General features: G+C 46.4%; 1 long non-coding RNA gene across 1 annotated transcript; it reads right to left on the reverse strand.

Moving 5' to 3' along the window:
* Positions 1-1,847: 1,847 nt before the first annotated feature.
* On the reverse strand, positions 1,848-19,013 carry LOC138994792 (uncharacterized). Its single transcript, XR_011468472.1, has 4 exons — positions 18,759-19,013; positions 6,283-6,472; positions 2,312-2,382; positions 1,848-2,053 (listed from the first exon to the last, which is right to left on the reverse strand). It is a non-coding gene; the product is annotated as an uncharacterized lncRNA (long non-coding RNA).

The raw sequence follows: 19,013 nt of genomic DNA on the forward strand, positions 1-19,013 counted from the left end.
ATTACTGAGATCGGTGCGGATGGTAAAGTCAAGGTCCCGTTTTCAGACTGAGGCCATGCTACATTACAGAAATAGGACGCAGTTCTGGGGCAGGCATAGTGTTTAGCCAGATCGGTGAGCCGGCAACCTAGAGGTGTGCTCAGTCAGGTTTGGAATTTGGATTCCCCTGTGCTTGATCCCGTGGCCTGTAGAGGGGCCAAAGGCTGGCGTCCCAGCAGTTTAACCCACGCTACGGAAGGACGATTGGGCCAGGAAATGTAGGGACGTCTCCACTACTTCCCAGGTCCAGAGGAGCCTTCCTGGAAGGGTCCGGAAAGAGGCAATCTCTGACGGGGCCGAGTTTTATGGACAGAGATGCTGGCGGGCAGGTGGCCACCTGGGACCAGCACAGGGGTGGAATGGGACTCAGCGCTGATGTTGCCAAACTGGGAAAAGTTGCTGAGCTGAAGAGATGAGGTCCTGATGGGTCCAGAGCTACAAGGAGGAAGAGGCAGGCACCCCAAGCTGCAGAGGGACGGCCAAATGAGGTGCTCACACCACCCAGGTTTCAAGGCATGAAATGTTAGGTTAGGTGGCTCAGGAGGCAGCATAAGAAATAAAGAGTCGAGTGAATCAGAAAAGAAAAGAAAAGGAAAGGTTTATTTCTGCATCCCCGGGAGACCCACGTACTCCAAAGACAGGGCACGTGGATTCACGCCAACAGGGAGGGGGGGGGGCGGTATTTTTATACTGCGGTTGGGTGAGGGGCGGGGACATGAGCTGAGGTATCTAGCTGAGGAAGTTTCAGCTGCAGGGGGTCAGCAAGGTATTCAGGAAGGAGTCAGTATCTGTGTGGGGGCCGTCAGGGAGAAGCCAGTATCTGTCTGGCACGCTGACCTGTGAGAAATTCCCGGGAAGCCCATTGTCTCATCACATGTCTTCATGTATCTGATCCTGGGCTCTCTCTGACCTAACACTTCCATTTACACTTTTTTTCTTAATATCGACTTTTTTATTTTTCAGGTAAGTTCAGTGTAGGTGCATCTTAGTTAAATAATTTTACATAAAAAGTTATCTTAAAGACCATAGACATGGATTGACAAGAGAGGGGAAGAGCAATGTCAATAGTGTCGAAAACGATCTATTGAGGACTTGGAATGCCATTGCAGAAAATTTTTTCTGTTTAAAAAGCTGCAACAGCGTTACTCTCCATGTTCTCATCCACATGCACTTGTGAATCTGTTCTCAGTGATGAATTTTGTTAAGTCTCATAATAGGAGTAGCCTGATGGATGAAAGTAGTAGCTTGTGCATATTTCTGAAGGTCACGAAATATAAACCTGATGTAAAATCTCTGTCATCAATGATGCAGCAGCAAAAGTCCCACAGAAAATATCAAACGAAGTCATAAAGTTTTCTGTCAGACTATCAGTGTACATGTATACATTAAAAAATAAATGTATTTTTCATCATCATATACTGTGTTTTTGTCGCTCAAATGAATTTTATGATTTCTTCAAGGTTCTTCACATACGTACACCTTAAGAGATATCAAGTAGGTGTAACATGTTCTCAAAAAATTAGGGTTGGCACACAGAAGAATTTTGAGTCAGAGATTTTGCTGGTTTTGGCACCCACTCACAGAAAGGAGCCCACCCTTGGTATAGGTTATTCTGGTGCTCTGTCCCCCTAGCTCACCAGTTATTTATAATACATTTGACCTCCTATCCATAGAGGATCATTCACTTTCTCCCCTCTCAACAGGCCTTGGGGTTCTCAGAATATTTGGGTCCCTGAGCCTATTTCCACGCCCCCCCATCCCCCACACACAAGCCTTTAAGATCTTGCATAAATGTGTGCCCTGTCCTGGAATAGCAGGTTCTTCACTCTTAAAAGCTAGTGTAAAATTCACAGTAGGTTTTTGGTATTTTTTTTTTTATTAAAAAAACTCCCAGCCCGGCCAGTGTTGCTCAGTTGATTCAATGTCGTCTCAACTACCAGGAGGTCCATGTTGAATTACTGGTCAGGGCACATGTCAGGGTAGTAGGGGAGCATGTTTCTTTCCCTTCCTCTTTCTGAAATCAATAAAAATAATAAAGAATCAAAAGTCTTTTGAAAAACAAACCACAACAAAAAACCCTCCCTAACTGTTGGACAGCTATCAAGGAGATGCTGGAGATAAAGAAGAATTTCCTCCTCAGGACTTTATTTCAGGAAACATCCTGGTGGGGCCACTGCTCCATTCACTATCCTGCCTCAGCTTCTGTGGACCCCACTGCGGGTCATGTGTGTGCACCTCGGTTGCCTCCAGCTCAGCCCAGCACCAAACCTACCTGCTTACTTCTGTGTTCAACACAGATCCTTTGACGTGTGATTCCAAGTGAATGTACTGGTTCCTCCACTCCTGCAAAGAGAGGAGAGTCATTACTAAATCACATTGTAAGTGAGATTTAAATGCCTGAGTGAGTAAAAGAAATTCTGAGTGAACAAGATTGACCTCAATGACCACAGATAACTGCTGGTGGCTTAGCAATATGAGATGCAGAATGGTGCCAACCACACACAGGACAACAGCACAGCGTCCCCCAGTCAAGCAGTGGGGCTGGGAAACAGGCCAGTATGTTTTGTGGCAGGAGAAAGCAAGGGAAAGGCAGAATTCATATTTATGTGTTTGTTTTCTAGGAGGGCTTTTTCTGGAGAAAGCAGCCGCCTTGGCTAAGGGATACGTTTAGACTTCTCAATGCCACATACACGCAAAACATGGCACAGACGCTACATGACAAGGAGTGTCTAATGAGGATGAGATTTTCTATAAGAATAAAGGGTAAATGGGGACAATTTGGAATTCTTATCTGAAATGGTTAGGTGGGGTTCTAGGCAGAGTGCAAGGGCCTCCAGTTCCTATGTGGTTAATTGGTTTGCGGATTCTCTTCTTTTGGTGCCTGCCCAAGTTACCTCCCAACGTTCCTTACTGAGAATGAAAGCAAGTGTTTTTCTCTGTGTTGACCAGTGAGCCAGCAAATACATAGTGTATTTAAGGCACAGCCTGGGAATGGGGATCAGTGAGTGTGGGGAATCCAGGAGGTGAGGAGAAACAAATGGGACCGTCCTGGAGACTCATTTCCTGTCCCCTTTCAGTAGCTCACCAGATCGCTAGCTCAGCAGGTACCAGCAAGTAATGGAAAAATAGTCCCCTTTCCCAATGAGATCATTTCTTTCATCCAACAGCTTTCATGGTGGTGGTATAGATGTCCCTGCCTCACCTTTCCTATAAGCGTGATGCATTCCATGCAGGCTCCCTCTCCACAGGACCTGTAGCCATGGGACACATGGTCCTACTAAATCTGGCCTAATCCCCTTCTATGGAAGCTTGGGGATTGAGTAAATTCTGTTACATTCTTTTAAATTTTTTAAAAGATTTTCTTTAAATGTGAGAGAGAACGGAAAGAAGGAGAGAGGAACCTTAATATGAGACCAAAACATCCCTTGCATGCCCTCTCTCGGGAATGGAGCCTGCAACCCAGGCGTGTGCCCTGACCATGAATCCAACTGACAACCTTGGGGTGTATGGGAGAACATACAAGCCACAGAGCCACTCTGGCCAGGGCTCTGTTATTCTGATTGGAAGTGTCCCCCCAAAACAACCAAACACTATATTGACACATGTGTCCTCTTTACATGCTGGGTTCAAGGAATTTTATGCCCACAATAATCTATAGGTTGTTAGCATGGCTGATATACAGAGGAAGACTTGGAGCCTGGAGTCAAGTTCGCAACCATTACAAGGGCATCATTTGTTAATATATGAACAAGCTCAAAGGGTCTCAAGTCTGTCTCACTGAACCCCTGTATCACAGTGTATTGGGCGTTAATTTCTCCACATATGAACCTGTCTATATCTTAATATGGATTTGCGTGTATATACGTAAACTCGGAAAGACACACAAAGACTGGTGATGTTAGGTGTTTTGGGTGAAGAAATTGGTTGGCTGTTGGACAGAAGTGGAAGAGTGACTTTTGTACTCTTTGCATTTTTCTTATTTAAAAATTGTGGTAAAATGCCCAAGCCATAAAATTGACCATCTTAACCCTGTTAAAAACTGTATTTTTATTGATTTCAGTGAGGAATGGAGAGGGAGAGATAGAAACATCAATGAAGTGACAATCAGTGATTGGCTGCCTCCTGCACACCCCCTAGTGGGGATTGAGCCCACAACCCAGACATGTGTCCTGACTGAACATTGAACTGTAACCTTATGATTCATAGATTGACTTTCAACTACTGAGCCACACTGACCCGGCCCATCTTAACAATCTTTTTGTGTACACGTCAGTGACATTAAGTACATTCACCGTGTTGTGCAATGATCACCACCATCCATCCCCAGAACATTTTCATCTTGCAAAACTGAAACTCTACCCATGCCTACTCTCCAGCCCCTGGCAACCACCACTCTCCTTTCTAGTCCTGTGAATTGGACCACTCTGACACCTTATACAAATGGGATCTTACGGTATTTGCCTTTTTGTCGTTGACTGTCTTCACATAGCATAGTGTCCTCCAAGTTCATATTGTAACAAGTGGGAGCACTGAATAATATTCCAGTGTATATAGCATATTTTGTTTATCCTGTCCTCCCTTGTTACCTTTGCTTCTACCTTTTTGCTATTGTGAAGAATGTTGCTATGAATATACTTTTTTTTTAATTTGAGAGAGAGGGGAAAGGAAAAGGAGAGAGAGAGAAACATAGATGTGAGAGGAGAACATGGATCGCATGCCCACTACCGGGGATCAAGCTTGCAACCCAGGTATGTCCCCTGACCAGAAATCAAACCAACCACCTTCTGGTGCATGGGAGGACACCCAAGTCACAGAGCTACACCAGCCTGGGCTCCGTTGTAATTCTGATGGTTATTTCCCCCCCAAAAAACAACAAAACAGTATATTGACACATTTGTCTTCTTTACATGCTGGGTTCAAGCAATTTTGTGCCCACAAACATCTATAGGTAGTTAGTGGGGCTAATATTATACAGAGGAAGACTTGCAGCTTGGACTCAAGTCCCCAACCATTACAAGGGCATCATTCGTTAATATTTGAGCCCAGAGAGTCTGAAGTCCGTCTCACTGAATCCCTGTATCACAGTGTATTAGGCCTCAGTTCCTCCTCATATGCACCTGTCTACATGTATGTATGGATTTGCTTGTATAGACATAGATTCTGGAAAGATACACAAAGACTGGTGATGTTAGGTGTTTTGGGTGAAGGAATTGGATGGATGTTAAGACAGAAGTGGAAGGGTGGCTTCTGTACTTTTTATGTTTTTACTAGAGGCCCAATGCATGAAAATTGTGGTAAAATGCACATACCCTAAAATTTACCATCTTAACCTTTTAAAAATATATTTTTATTGATTTCAGAGAGGAGTGGGGAGGAAGAGAGAGAGAGAGAGAGAGAGAGAGGAAGCATCAGTGAGAAAGAATCCTGATTGGCTGCCTCCTGCACACCTCCTACTGGGGATTGAACCTAGGTATGTGCCCTGACTGGTAACAAAAGGTATTTTCTACAAAGCTGGAGCACATTCTGGGAAAATGGCCTAGAGACATCAGAAACAAAAGTATCTAACATAGATTCTTTAGTTGCTTGTGTTGCTATGTTGCAAAATCTTTCATTTCTGCAAATTTAGCAGGGTATGGAATGTAAATATATAAAACTGTATGGGGTTTTTCTAGGCTAATATGCAAACTGTCTCCTCCGGAGTTCGACTGGGAGACTGTAAGTTCGATGGCTCAGTATGATGTGCACTACAACCAGGGGGCAGCATGGAAGGAAGGAAGGTCCAGCCTGGCAGCCAGGGAAGGGAGGCCCTCCCCACCCACCCCGCCCCCCTGCAACTCTCCCCCGCTTCTTCCCTCCTTCCTCCCCCCGCCACCCCCCCCCCCCCCCAGCAGCTGCTAGGCAGCCTACCCATGCACGAATTTCGTGTACTGGGCCTCTAGTATAAATAAATAAAAGGTACGTCTCCAAATTAATATTAAAACGCAAATACTCATAACAGCAACAGGGAGGCATCAGTCTGGACAGCATGCACATTTCCCTCTAGAGCAGTGATTCTCAACCTTCCTAATGCCGAAACCCTTTAATACAGTTCCTCATGTTGTGGTGACCCCCAATCATAAAATTATTTTCGTTGCTACTTCCTAACTGTAATTTTGCTAAGGTTATGAATCATAATGTAAATATCTGATATGCAGGATGTATTTTCATTGCATAGTGATTAATCACAAAACAAGATGTAATTACATATGTGTTTTCCGATGGTCTTAGGTGACCCCTGTGAAAGGGTCCTTCAACACCCAGTTTGAGAACCGCTGCTTTAGTTCATCAGTGAGGCTCATTCAGTTCTAGGCTCCTGGGAGGTGCAGCTCAGGTGACCACGCTGCTCCAGGCCTGTGGTACCTGTTGCTTGTCAACCACTGGTTCCAGCAGTCACCTAGAAAATTGGAGGATAGGACTTAGGGCTTCAAGACGGTCCAGAGTGAGGCCCCAGCAATTCCCTAGGGCCTCATTCCTGCCCGCACCAGGCGGCCACCTTCAACTTGAATGGACACTGGGACAGGCCACCCAGGCAGCCCTGGCCCCGCCCCCGCCCACGTGCCAGTCCACCCAGGCAGCGCTGGCCCCGCCCCACCAACATGCCAGTCCACCCAGGCAGCCCTGGCCCCGCCCCCTCCCACGTACCAGTCCACCCAGGCAGCCCTGGCCCCGCCCCCTCCCACATGCCAGTCCACCCAGGCAGCCCTGGCCCTGCCCCCTCCCACGTGAGGACCCATGTAGGGTTCCGCTCTCCTGGTGGCACTTCCGCTCCCCTGGCGGCGCTTCCCTGGCAGGACCAGGTGCCTGAGGTGGGGGCCTAGATGATGCGGGGCGGGAGGCAGCGGGGGCAGCAGTCACCCCAGGTAGCAGCCGCCAGCTCCTCCCTCACCTCCCCCGACCCGACCCCCAGCGCCTGGGGCCATAAGGGGCTCCCTGGCTCAGACCCAATGCTGTGTGGTGTACGTTGACCACGAAGGAGAAGAGGACGACGAGGCCCGGAAGCAGAGGAGGCCCTGGATTCTGAGGACGCCAAGGAAGAGGAAGGCGCAGCCAGTGGCTGCAGGGAAAGCGGCTTCAGGAGGCACAGCGCCTGCAGGTATCCACCCAGCCCATGGCTGCGGGCTCCTACCCACCTCCTCTGCCCTCACCCGAGCTCTCGCAAACCCGAACCCCAACCTCCACTCCCCTGACTGAGGGGAAATGCCAGGGCACATCGAGTGACACTCACACACAACAGAAACAAACACAACACAACAGAACAGCACACCTACATCTACTCTCTCTTACTGGCTTCCTTTACTCAGATGATTATTTTAAGACTAGAGGCCTCATGCACGAAATTCGTGCACTGGAGTGGGGTCTCTCAGCCCAGCTCTCGGGGGAAGCCCAACTGATGGCTCCCTGTAGGAAGCGGGCCTAAGCCAGCACTCAGACATCCTTAGCACTGCTTTGGATGCAGATGAGGCTGCAGCCACCACCATTGCACTCACCAGCCGTGAGCCCAGCTTCTGGCTGAGAGGTGCTCCCCCTGTGCCAGTGCACTGACCACCAGGGGCCAGTTCCTGTGTTTAGCGTCTACCCTCTGGTGGTCAGTGTGCATCATAGTGACCAGTCATTTCGTCATTCAGTCGTTTTGCATATTAGCCTTTTATTATGCAGGATTAGTCCATGTTGTTTTGCATATCAATAATTCATTTTTATTGCTGAATAGTATTCCATTAATAATGGATATATCAGTATATTTCAACACTGATGGCTATTTGAGTTGTTCCAATTTTTGACTTACAAATAAAGCTATTATGAATATTTATGTACAAGTCTGTTTATGGAAATATACTTCTATTTCTCTTGGCAAATACCTGAAAGTGGAATGGCTGGGTCATACAGTAGGTGTATGTTTAAGTTTTTAAAAAACTATTTTCCAAGTAACTCCTTTGTCACTAATATAATTCTGTATGTTTCCATTTATAGTATCTTACCTAACCATTTGGCCTGCTGCCTCTGCCAACTTAAAAATCATATTGAGGCTGTTGCCAAGACAGTCAAACTGAATTGTGAGACCGAATGTGTGACCGAGACACCTTGTGGTGAGTCTCAATTGCCTGATGATAAACTTTTTAATTTTTATTTTGTTTTCATTTTTTATTTGTAATCAATGACGATACATTTTTACGCAAATAAAGTCACTGTATTATTTTTATTCATTTACTCAGAGTTCAACTCTAAAATTTTAAGAACTTCTCTTTGCTAAAAGTCAGATGAAGGGAAGGGTATTACCATTAATGGCTACATCCTGTGTGTTGTGCTCTCTGCCGGGTGCTTTGCTTCCAAATGAGAACTTGTTCATTAGTGTGTCACAGTTTGTAAACTGTTTTGTATGCATTAGGTTTCAATTGCCCTTTGCAGTGTAGACAGATAAAGATACATTTTTATTTTGTTTGTTTTTGCAAGTTTATGAAAAGAGTACAAATGATGCTATTTTATGGAAGTTTTATTTGGAACCTGGCAGTTTTCGGATCCATCACCAGAAGCTGCTACCCAGCCCTTCTAAGGCATGGGAGGGCTCTTTCTTTTTAGACTGTCCAACTCTGAACTTGCTCTGAAGCACAAGGTTTTCTATCCACCAAACATTTGTGTGCTTTTAAGTATTTTTCTACACATTAGGTTTATTGGCAGCTACTTGATAACTTCCCAAATGTGCTTTCATGCCCAGATAGCTTAAAAACAGGTTTCCATCGTGACCTGGGGCACATCAGAAATAATACTGCTGTGCTACTTACATGAAGTCAGTTTAGCTTATTTTTTAAAACAATGTTTTGACCAATTATATTACTCCCTTCTGCCCCAACAGTGGGCAGAATAGGCATTTTAATCTCCTTCTAAGGTGAGTAAAAAGAAGATCAGAAAGGGCTAAGAGCTGTCACCTAGAGCCCAGGTCTCCAGCTCCCAGTTTTGGACTTTCCACAAGACCATCCATGCTCCTCTTTCCCCGAACGTTACCCCCTTCTCTGACCCTTATCATCACCAGCAACACTTTCAATTCTTCTGGAAAATAAACCCAGCTGCTCAATGGTACACTTGACCTCACACAGTCAGAATCGTTAGATGGTTCCCTAAGTAAAGCTGAAAATATAAGAAATTACATGAAATGATAGCAAAGTAGGCAACTGACAAAAGTTGTTTCTCCCGTTCTGTATTTTAGGACCCCAAAAATTATTTCATAGATCTATTGAACACTAGAGGTTCAGTGCATGAAATTTGCACATGAGGGATCCCCTCAGCCCAGCCTGCACCCTCTCCAATCCAGGACCACTTGGAGGATGTCTGACTCACAATATGGGACCACTGGCTCCCAACTGCTCATCTGCCTGCCTGCCTGCCTGCCTGATCAGCCCTAACTGCCCCCCCTGCTGGCCAAGTCACCCCCACTGCCCCTCCTGCCAGCCTAGTTGCCCCCAACTGCTCTTCCACGGCCAGCCTGGTCGCCCCTAACTGCCGCTGTGCTGGCCTGGTCACCACTTACTGCCCCCCACCACCCCCCCCGTTCCGGCCTGGTTGCCCACAACTGCCACGCCCCCCCCCCCCCCCCCCCGCCCCCACCGTGTGTCTGGTTGCCCCATGCACCATGCTGCTTGGTTGTTTGGTCACCCCTCACTAACTCCCTGTGGGCCTGGTCACCGCATGCAGCCTGCTGCTCGAACATTTGGTTGCCCCTCACTAATCCCCCTGCCAGCCTAGTTGCCTCACACAGCCTGTTTGGTCGCCTGTTCAGTTGCGATGGTTGCTTAGGCTTTTATATATATAGGAGATTCTACAGTGGTACACAACCTGGCAAGTCTCTTAACGTACATCCCGAGTACCTGCCTAAATCTTAAGCATAGAGTGAGGGTAGACATATTGTTTTTTCTGTATAGAGCCATCTGTTATGGGGCTGGCATATGTGAAGCAGGGCCCAAGTGAGGAATCGGTGAGTTAGTGCAGAAGGGTGGGTCCAGATGAGGACGTGTTAGCCGTGGGTGTTAATCGTGGTCATCTGTGATGGTAGCAAGAACACAAGCATCCTGAAGAGTGGAGAGAGGAAGGCTCAGGCCCCCTCTGCATCTGAAGCAGGACAGGATGGGTGCGTGAATGTGAGTTCACAGTAGATCTGCAGAGCGTCTAACTGAGTGGGTCTTCCAGCCCTGGCTTTCCTCCGGTAACCGGCTGTTGGCCCTTGGGGCCCAATGGTATAGTCCTAAATATAGTCACCATATGTCATGCTAGGGAATGTTCTAAGTAACCACTTTAAAAAAAGAGACAGTTTCTCCTTTTGTTGTGTCAATAATCATAGATGTAGGTTGGGGTTTATTTTTCTCCTCTCCAAATGGCACTCAAATATTTGCTGAGTCCCTATATATTGGACTGGGATGTAGGCTCTGGACTGACAAATAGGTGTCCCGTGAGTCTTTCAATATCAGATGTGATTTCTTCTTTTTTGGCAGATGAAGAACTCCTATTAGAAGGAACTCTCATAAAAGCATTACAAGGCCAACAGAACACCAGCACTGAGCTGACCATTGAGCCAGAGAGGGCATCCTCTATCAAAAATAGCTACACTTCCTCATTTCTTATGAGTGAGCTGCTAGACTCTAATAAATTCCTGAATGAATCTCCAGAGTGAACCCCATCCTCAGGCATATTAATAAAGCACTAGTGGCTCAGTGCATGAAATTCGTGTGTGTGTGTGTGGGGGGGGGGGGGGTGGTGGTTGTCCCTCAGCCTGGCATGCATCCTCTCCAATCTGGGACACCTCGGGGGATGTCGGACATACCTCTCACAATCCGGGACCGCTGGCTCCTAACCACTCACCTGCCTGCCTGCCTGATTGCCTCTAACTGCTTCTGCCTGCCCGCCTGATCACACCCTAACCGCTCCCCTGCCAGCCCAATTGATGTCTAACTGCTGCCCTGACAGTCTGATCGCCCCCAGCTGCCCTCCCCTGCCGGCCCAATCGCCCCCAGCTGCCCTCTGCTATAGCGACCCGCCTCCTCCACTGGGATCCGCCTACTTTACTTGAGGTGGCGGAGATGCCCATACTGGCCTCCTCCGCGCCATGTGGAGCAATGGGACCCCTAGGCCTCACCACATGGAGCAGCCACTGGGCACCGCCTGCGTGGTGCATGTGGCCATCTTGTGGTGGCCATCTTGTGATGATGTCGCATGCAAGGACGTGAGGACCACCTAGGCCAGGGGTGGGCAACCCCTGACACGGATGCCATGTTTGGCTGAACCATATGTTTGGCAGGAAGAAAAACAAGAAGGGGGAGCGGAAGTCTCAGGAGGAGGAATTGTTCCTAAAAACGTAAGTAATTGGGAACACTTAGAGTTCTTATCTAAAATGAGGAAATAATGAATAGTTATAATGAGTTATAATAATGAGTAACTTTTGCTGGCACGTGAGACCCTCTCTTATAAGCTTCCATTTACAATTTTTTTCTTAATATCGACTTTTTTATTTTTCAGATAAATTCAGTGTAGGTACATCTTAGATAAATAAATAACTTTACATAACAAGTTATCGTAAAGACCATAGACATATTAATAAAGCACTAGTGGGAGAGAGGGGGAGAGCAATTTCTATGCCTCTGCCTTAACTCTCTCTTCCTTCCTAGATTCGACTAGTGTTTTGGTTTCATCCATATACACTTGTGAATCTTTGTTCTCAGTGATGAATTTTGTTAAGTCTCATAATAGGAGTAGCCTGACGGATGAAAGTAGTAGCTCGTGCATATCTCTGAAGGTCACAAAATATAAACCTGATGTAATTTCTCTGTCATCAGTGATGCAGCAGCAAAATTCCCACTGATAATATCAAATGGAGTCATAAAGTTTTCTGTTGGACTAGCAGTGTACATGTATACATTAAAAAATAAATGTATTTTTCATCATCATATACTGTGTTTTTGTCGCTCAAATGAATTTTATTATTTCTTCAAATTTCTTTTATTTTAAAATATATTGATTTTTTACAGGGAGGAAGGGAGAGGGATAGAGAGTTAGAAACATCAATGAGTGAGAAACCTCGATCAGCTGCCTCCTGCACACCCCCCACTGGGGATGTGCCTGCAACCAAGGCACATGCCCTTGACCGGAATCGAACCCGGGACCCTTTGGTCCACAGGCCATCGCTCTAGCAACTGAGCCAAATCGGTCAGGTCTCTTCAAGTTTCTTCACATATGTACACCTTAAGAGATATCAAGTAGGCCTAACATGTTCTCAAAAAATTAGGGTTGGCACGCAGAAGAATTTTGAGTCAGATATTTTGCTGGTTTGGGCATGCACTCACAAAAAGGCTGCCCACCCTTGATCTAGGCTTTTATTAATATAGTTAATAAAGCATGTATTTGAAATGTATCAATTCATCGCTAACTCTAGCCTTGAGGTAAGGAATTATAGTGTAAATAGTCAAGTATTTATATGCAAATAACAAGGGCCATAGGCAAGACAAACAGGGCTGAAGCTGGAATCCTTGGGGAAGCCAATACTTCCTCAAGCAGCAGTGTAGTCCAACCAGGTGAAGAGGTCTTCTCTGCCTTGTTTCCCCAAGACACTCAGTCCCTGAGAACTGGCAGACACCTCCTCCCCCAGGGGTATAGGCTACTCAGGTGCTCTGTCCCCCTGGCTCACCAGTTATTTATAACATATTTAACCTATCTGTACAGGATCATTCACTTTCGCCCCTCTCAACAGATCTTGGGGTTGTCAGAATATTTGGGTCCCTGAGCCTATTTGCCCCCCAAGCTTTTAAGATCATACACAAATGTGTGCCCTGTCCTGGTGTAGCAGGATCTTCACCCTTAAAAGCTAGTGTAAAATTCTCAGTAGGTTTTGGTATTTTTTTAAAATTAAACTCCCAGCCCAGCTGGTGTGGCTCAGTTGATTCAATGTTGTATCGTTTACCAGGAGTCTATGGTTGGATTACTGGTCAGGGCACATGTCAGGGTAGTAGGGGAGCATCTCTCTTTCCCTTCTTCTCTCTGAAATCAATAAAAATAATCAAGAATCAAAAGTCCTTTGTAAAACAAACCACAACAGAAACCCCTCTAACCTGTTGGATAGCTACCAGGGAATTGCTGAAGATATAGGGTAAAGAAACAAACCACAACAGAAACCCCTCCTACCTGTTGGATAGCTACCAGGGAATTGCTGAAGATATAGGGTAAAGAAAAATGTGTGAGCAGTAACTATGCAACTTCCTTCTGTATCCAACACAGATCCTTGGCTGCATGACACGAAGTGATAATGGTTCCTCCACTCTTGCAAAGAGAGGAGAGTCATTACGAAATCACATTAAGTCATGAGATTTAAATGCCTGTGTAAGTAAAAGAAATTCTGAGTGAACAAGATTTAATAATTGACCTAAATGACCACAGATAACTGCTGCTAGCTTAACAATATGAGATGCAGAATGGTACCAACCACACACAGGACAATAGCACAGCGTCCCCCAGTGGAGCTGTGGGAATGGGAAACAGCCCAGCATGTTTTGTGGCAGGAGAAAGCAGGAGAAATGCAGATTTCATATTTATGTGTCTTTTTCTAGGAGGGCCTATGCTGGAGAAAGTGGCCGCCTTGGCTAAGGGATACATTTAGACCTCTCAACGCCACATATAAGCAAAACATGGCACAGAAGCTATACAACAAGGATTGTCTAATGAGGATGAGATTTTCAATACGAATAAAGGGTAAATGAATAGGGACAATTTGAAATTCTTATCTGAAGTGGTTAGGTGAGGTTCTAGGCAGAGTGTAAGGGCCTCCAGTTCCTATGTGGTTAATTAGTTTGCTGATGTTGTTCTCTTGATGCCTGCCTACGTTACCTCCCAAAGTTCCTTACTGAGAATGAAAGCAAGTGTTTTTCTCTGGGTTGACCAGTGAGCCAGCAAATACATAGTGTGCTTAAGGCACAGCCTGGGAATGGGGATCAGTGAGGTGTGGGGAATCCAGGAGGTGAGGAACAACAAATGGGACCGTCCTGGAGACTCATTTCCTGTCCCCTTTCAGTAGCTCACCAGATCGCTAGCTCAGCAGGTACCAGCACATAATGGAAAAAGAGCCCCCTTTCCCAATGAGATAATTATTTTTCATCCAACAGCTTTCATGGTGGTGGTATAGATGTCCCTGCCTCACCTTCCCTATAAGCGTGATGCATTCCATGCAGGCTCCCTCTCCACAGGACCTGTAGCCATGGGACACATGGTCCAACTAAGTCTGGCCTAATCCCCTTCTATGGAAACATAGGGATTGAGTAAATTCTGTTTTGTTCTTTTAAATTGCTTAAAAGATATGTGAAAAATGTGAGAGAGAAGGGAAAGAAGAGGGAGAAATAAACATCAACATGAGAGCAAAACATTGACTGCATGGCCCCAGCCACGTATTGAGCCTGCAACCCAGGCGTTTGCCCTGACCAGGAATCCAACATACAACCTTTTGAGTACAGGAGAACATACAAGCCTCAGAGCCACTCTGGCCAGGGCTCTGTTATTTTGATTGGAAGTCCCTCCTCCCCCAAATAACCCACACTATATTGACACATGTGTCCTCTTTACATGCTGGTTCGAGGAATTTTATACCCACAAAAATCTACAGGATGTTAGCGTGGCTGATATTATACGGAGCAAGACTTAGAGCATGGAGTCAAGTCCCCAATCATTATAAGGGCATCATTCGTTAATATAAGAGCTTAAAGGGTCTCAAGTCTGTCTCACTGAACCCCTGTATCACAGTGTATTGGGCGTTAATTCCTCCTCATATGAACCTGTCTATATCTCCTTATGGATTTGCGTGTATATACATAGACTCTGGAAAGACACACAAAGACTGGTGATGTTAGGTGTTTTGGGTGAAGAAATTTGTTGGCTGTTGGACAGAAGAGGAAGAGTGACTTCTGTACTCTTTCCATTTTTCTTATTTAAAAATTGTGGTAAAATGCCCATACTATAATAGTGACCATCTTAACCCTTTTAAAAACTATATTTTTTGTTGATTTCAGAGAGGAATGGAGAGGGAGAGATAGAAACATCAGTGAAGAGAGAATCAGTGATCAGCTGCCTCCTGCACACACCCTAGTGGGGATTGAGCCCACAACCCAAGCATGTGCCTTCACTGGGCATTGAACTGAGACCTCCTGATTCATAGACTTTCAACCACTGAGCCACACTGACCTGGCCCATCTTAAAAATCTTTTAGTGTACACGTCTGTGACATTAGGTACATTCACAGTGTTGTGCAATGATCACCACCATCCATCTCCAGAACATTTTCATCTTGCAAAACCGAAACTCTACCCATGCCTGCTCTCCAGCCCCTGGCAACCACCACTCTCCTTTCTAGTCCTGTGAATTCGACCACACCTTATACAAATGGGATCATATGGTATTTGCCTTGTTGTCTTTGACTTTCTTCACATAGCATAGTGAACTCCAAGTTCATATTGTAGCAAGTGGGGGCACTGAATAATATTCCAGTGTATATACCATATTTTGTTTATTCTGTCCTCCCTTGTTACCTTTGCTTCTACCTTTTTGCTATTGTGAAGAATGTTGCTATGAATATGGGGGTACCAATATCTCTTCGAGATCCTTTTAACTTTAGATTTTTAAAGCATATGAATGTGCTGCTTATTTGAAAAACCCCCACAATAAATTAAAAATCCAGAGTAAAATACAAATCAATAGGAATGAAAGCTGTACTTTTTCTCCCACATCCTCTTCAGAATCCCGTAGGCAGCCCTTGAGCCTCCCAAGGATCATTTTACTTGGGGGTGAGGATGGAGTCGGAAGGACAAAAAGCATCTGGCTCCCCCATACCACACCCTTGTAGGGTAACAGCTGGGGACCCTCAGGGGCCACCAGGGAGGGTCAAGTGCAGCATTGTCCTTGCCTGCCTGCTGCCCACCCCCTGCCAGACCATTGGCCTGGACACATGGAGGAGTTGGTGCCCTTTGACAGTTGGAGGTGGAATGCGGGAGTTGGTGCCCTTTGCAGCAGCCGTTGACAGTTGGAGGTGGAATGGAAGAGTGGTGACTTTTGCGAATCCCACCGACAGTAAGAAAACCATGGCGGTTTGGGAGCTGAGCCCAGGGTGGAGGGAGTATGGAGACACGGCTTCCGGGCGACGGGGCGCCCCGGAGTCCAGCCTCGGCACCTCAGCCGCCTCAGGTCCTCTGAGCGGGGCCCTTGCTCGCAGGCACTGATTTTCGAGAGAGAACTCTCCACAGCAGCTCAGGTGGCCTCCTCGTGCTTCTCGAATGTTAGGATTTCAGACAAAACTGGTTCAGGAAAGGACCCCTCGGCAGGTGCCTTGGGGAAGAGGCGGGAAGGGGCGGTTTTGTTTTCCCGGCTGACATTTCACTTAAATGTCCGGGGACCACCCACAGCGTCCTCGGGTGCTCCCAGCCTGGCCTCCCCGCTGCAGGGCCGCCAAGCTCCCCGTGCCTTAGTGGAGGGTCATGCTCTTCAGCCAGGGATGCCCACGGGACCCAAGGCCTGAGACCAGAGCAGCTTTCCCCGAAATCTCCAGTGAAGGGGCCCAGGTGCACACTCCCAGCTCCACCGCAGGAAGCACTGAACTCAGGGTAACAGGCTGGCATTTGCAGGGCTTACAGAACGCCTACGGATGCCTCGCTACACCCTTCCGCTGGGTCCCATTTTATTGTGATTATTCTTGTTATTAGATAAAGAAACGTAAACTCAGGAGGGTGAAGGGACTTACTTAAGGTTCATGACAATAGCGGTGGAAGCTCGAGGTCACACCCAAATTTAATGATGTTAAAGCCCCATGTCATTTTATGCTGTCCCTTAATTTAAGAAATGTTCACAGGAAGAATCTTGTTTGCATTTACTATTATGTGGTTTTAAGATATGTGTGTTTGACAAAATTTCTCATGCATTATAACCTAAGGGATGCTTTATCATCACTCCCAAACTGCCTACTCAGAACTCCCTTCAGTTCCCAGAAAAATGTTGAAACATTCTTTAATGCATTGTAGAAACATTATTCCATTTAAGTGCTGTCCAATTTTACTTTCTCAGAGCCCCAGAAGTATAGTAAATGACCAGGTATGTGCCTCAATTCCACCATCATTCTTTTTTCATGGACCATTTCATTATTATTATTATTAGCCATGACTTTTAAAAAAATCTTTATTGTTGAAAGTATTACATATATCCTCCTTTTCCCCCCATTGATCCCGTCCAGTCCTTCCCGGCCCCCACACCAGGCCTTTACCACACTATTAAGTACATTCACAGTGTTGTGCAATGATCACCACCATCCATCTCCAGAACGTTTTCATCTTGCGAAACTGAAACTCTACCCATGCCTGCTCTGCAACTCCTGGCAACCACCACTCTCCTTTCTAATCCTGTGAATTTGACCACTCTGACTCCTTATACAAATGGGATCATACGGTATTTGCGTTTTGTCTTTGACTTTCTTCACATAGCATAGTGTCCTCCAAGTTCATATTGTAGCAAGTGGGAGCACTGAATAATATTCCAGTGTATATACCATATTTTGTTTATTCTGTCCTCCCTTGTTACCTTTGCTTCTACCTTTTTGCTATTGTGAAGAATGTTGCTATGAATATGGGGGTACCAATATCTCTTCAAGATCCTTGTATCTTTACATTTTTAAAGCATATGAATGTGCTGCTTTATTTGAAAAAAAAAAACCCACAATAAATTAAAAATCCAGAGTAAAATACAAATCAATAGGAATGAAAGTTGTATTTTTTTCTCCCACATCCTCTTCAGAAGCCCCTAGGCAGCCCTTGAGCCTCCCAAGGATCATTTTACTTGGGGGTCAGGGTGGAGCCTGGAAGTACAAAAAGGGTGTGTCTCCCCCCTCCCCCCCACCACACCCTTGTAGGTTAACAGCTGGGGACCCTAAGGGGCCTGCACTGAGGGTCCAGTGCTGCATTGTCCTTGCCTGCCTGCTGCCCACCCCTCTGCCAGACCATTGGCCTGGACACATTCCTGTGCGCTGCCTGCTGCACTGCCAGTGACTTAAGGCCAAGGAAACCTGGGAATGCCTGGCCTTGCCCTGGAGTCCTGCAGCTGCTGGTTTTCTGATTTAGAAACTCCTTTGCTTCCTCTGCTCCAAACAGCCCCAGCGTTGGAGGGAAAGAGGTTTAGAACAGAAACCAAGGCTTCCCACAATTGGTTCTGACAGTGTTATCTCCCACATAAGTCAAGGCAGATAGATATTCCCCCTTTACCCAGTGGTCTTGTTATAACATCTATCACAATGCATAGGTCACCTTCTAAAAACCTTTCAATGCATCTCACTGCAGACTTTATCCAAGTGTCTGTGCGCCTTTCATAATCTGGCTGCTGGCTTCCTCTTGTACCTGGTCCGCTCCACTCTGCACCTCACCCCATTGAACATTTCAGTTCTCCAGCTACGAGAAGCGCCTTCGGCTCCTCTACTGCCCCGGGCACTTCCCCACCGAGCACCTTTGCACATACTGGGCACTATGCCTGTCCTGTTCTCCGTGGCTGGTGCCTCTCAGATGTCATCTTCTTGGAGACCCTTCCCTCCCACACGTCCAGTAAGCCCTCCAGTCACTCCAGTCACCACCCGCCCGCCTCAGCTCACTCTGCCTGTCATGACTTTCACCTAATTTATAACCCAGGGTTACCTTGTCGGTGTGTATCACCCGACTTCTGTACGGCTCTGCTCTGCAGCGGGGGTGGGGCTGGGGTGGGAGTAGGCGGGTGGTGGGAGCGCTGAGGGGACCCGCGCCGGGATGACCCCGCGCGGACCAGCGCTTGACGGCACGGCCAAAAGATTACATCTTTAGTGGTCATTTCTCAGAGTCAGGAAGTGGAAACATTTCTAAAAATTCAGCAGTTAGAGCTAACTCCCTAGCACTCCATAGTCTGTTTTGGGAAGA

Source organism: Myotis yumanensis, unplaced genomic scaffold (assembly GCF_028538775.1).
Source record: "Myotis yumanensis isolate MYYU_CA2020_CCGP unplaced genomic scaffold, mMyoYum1.0.hap1 SCAF_16, whole genome shotgun sequence".
Lineage (NCBI taxonomy): Eukaryota > Metazoa > Chordata > Mammalia > Chiroptera > Vespertilionidae > Myotis > Myotis yumanensis.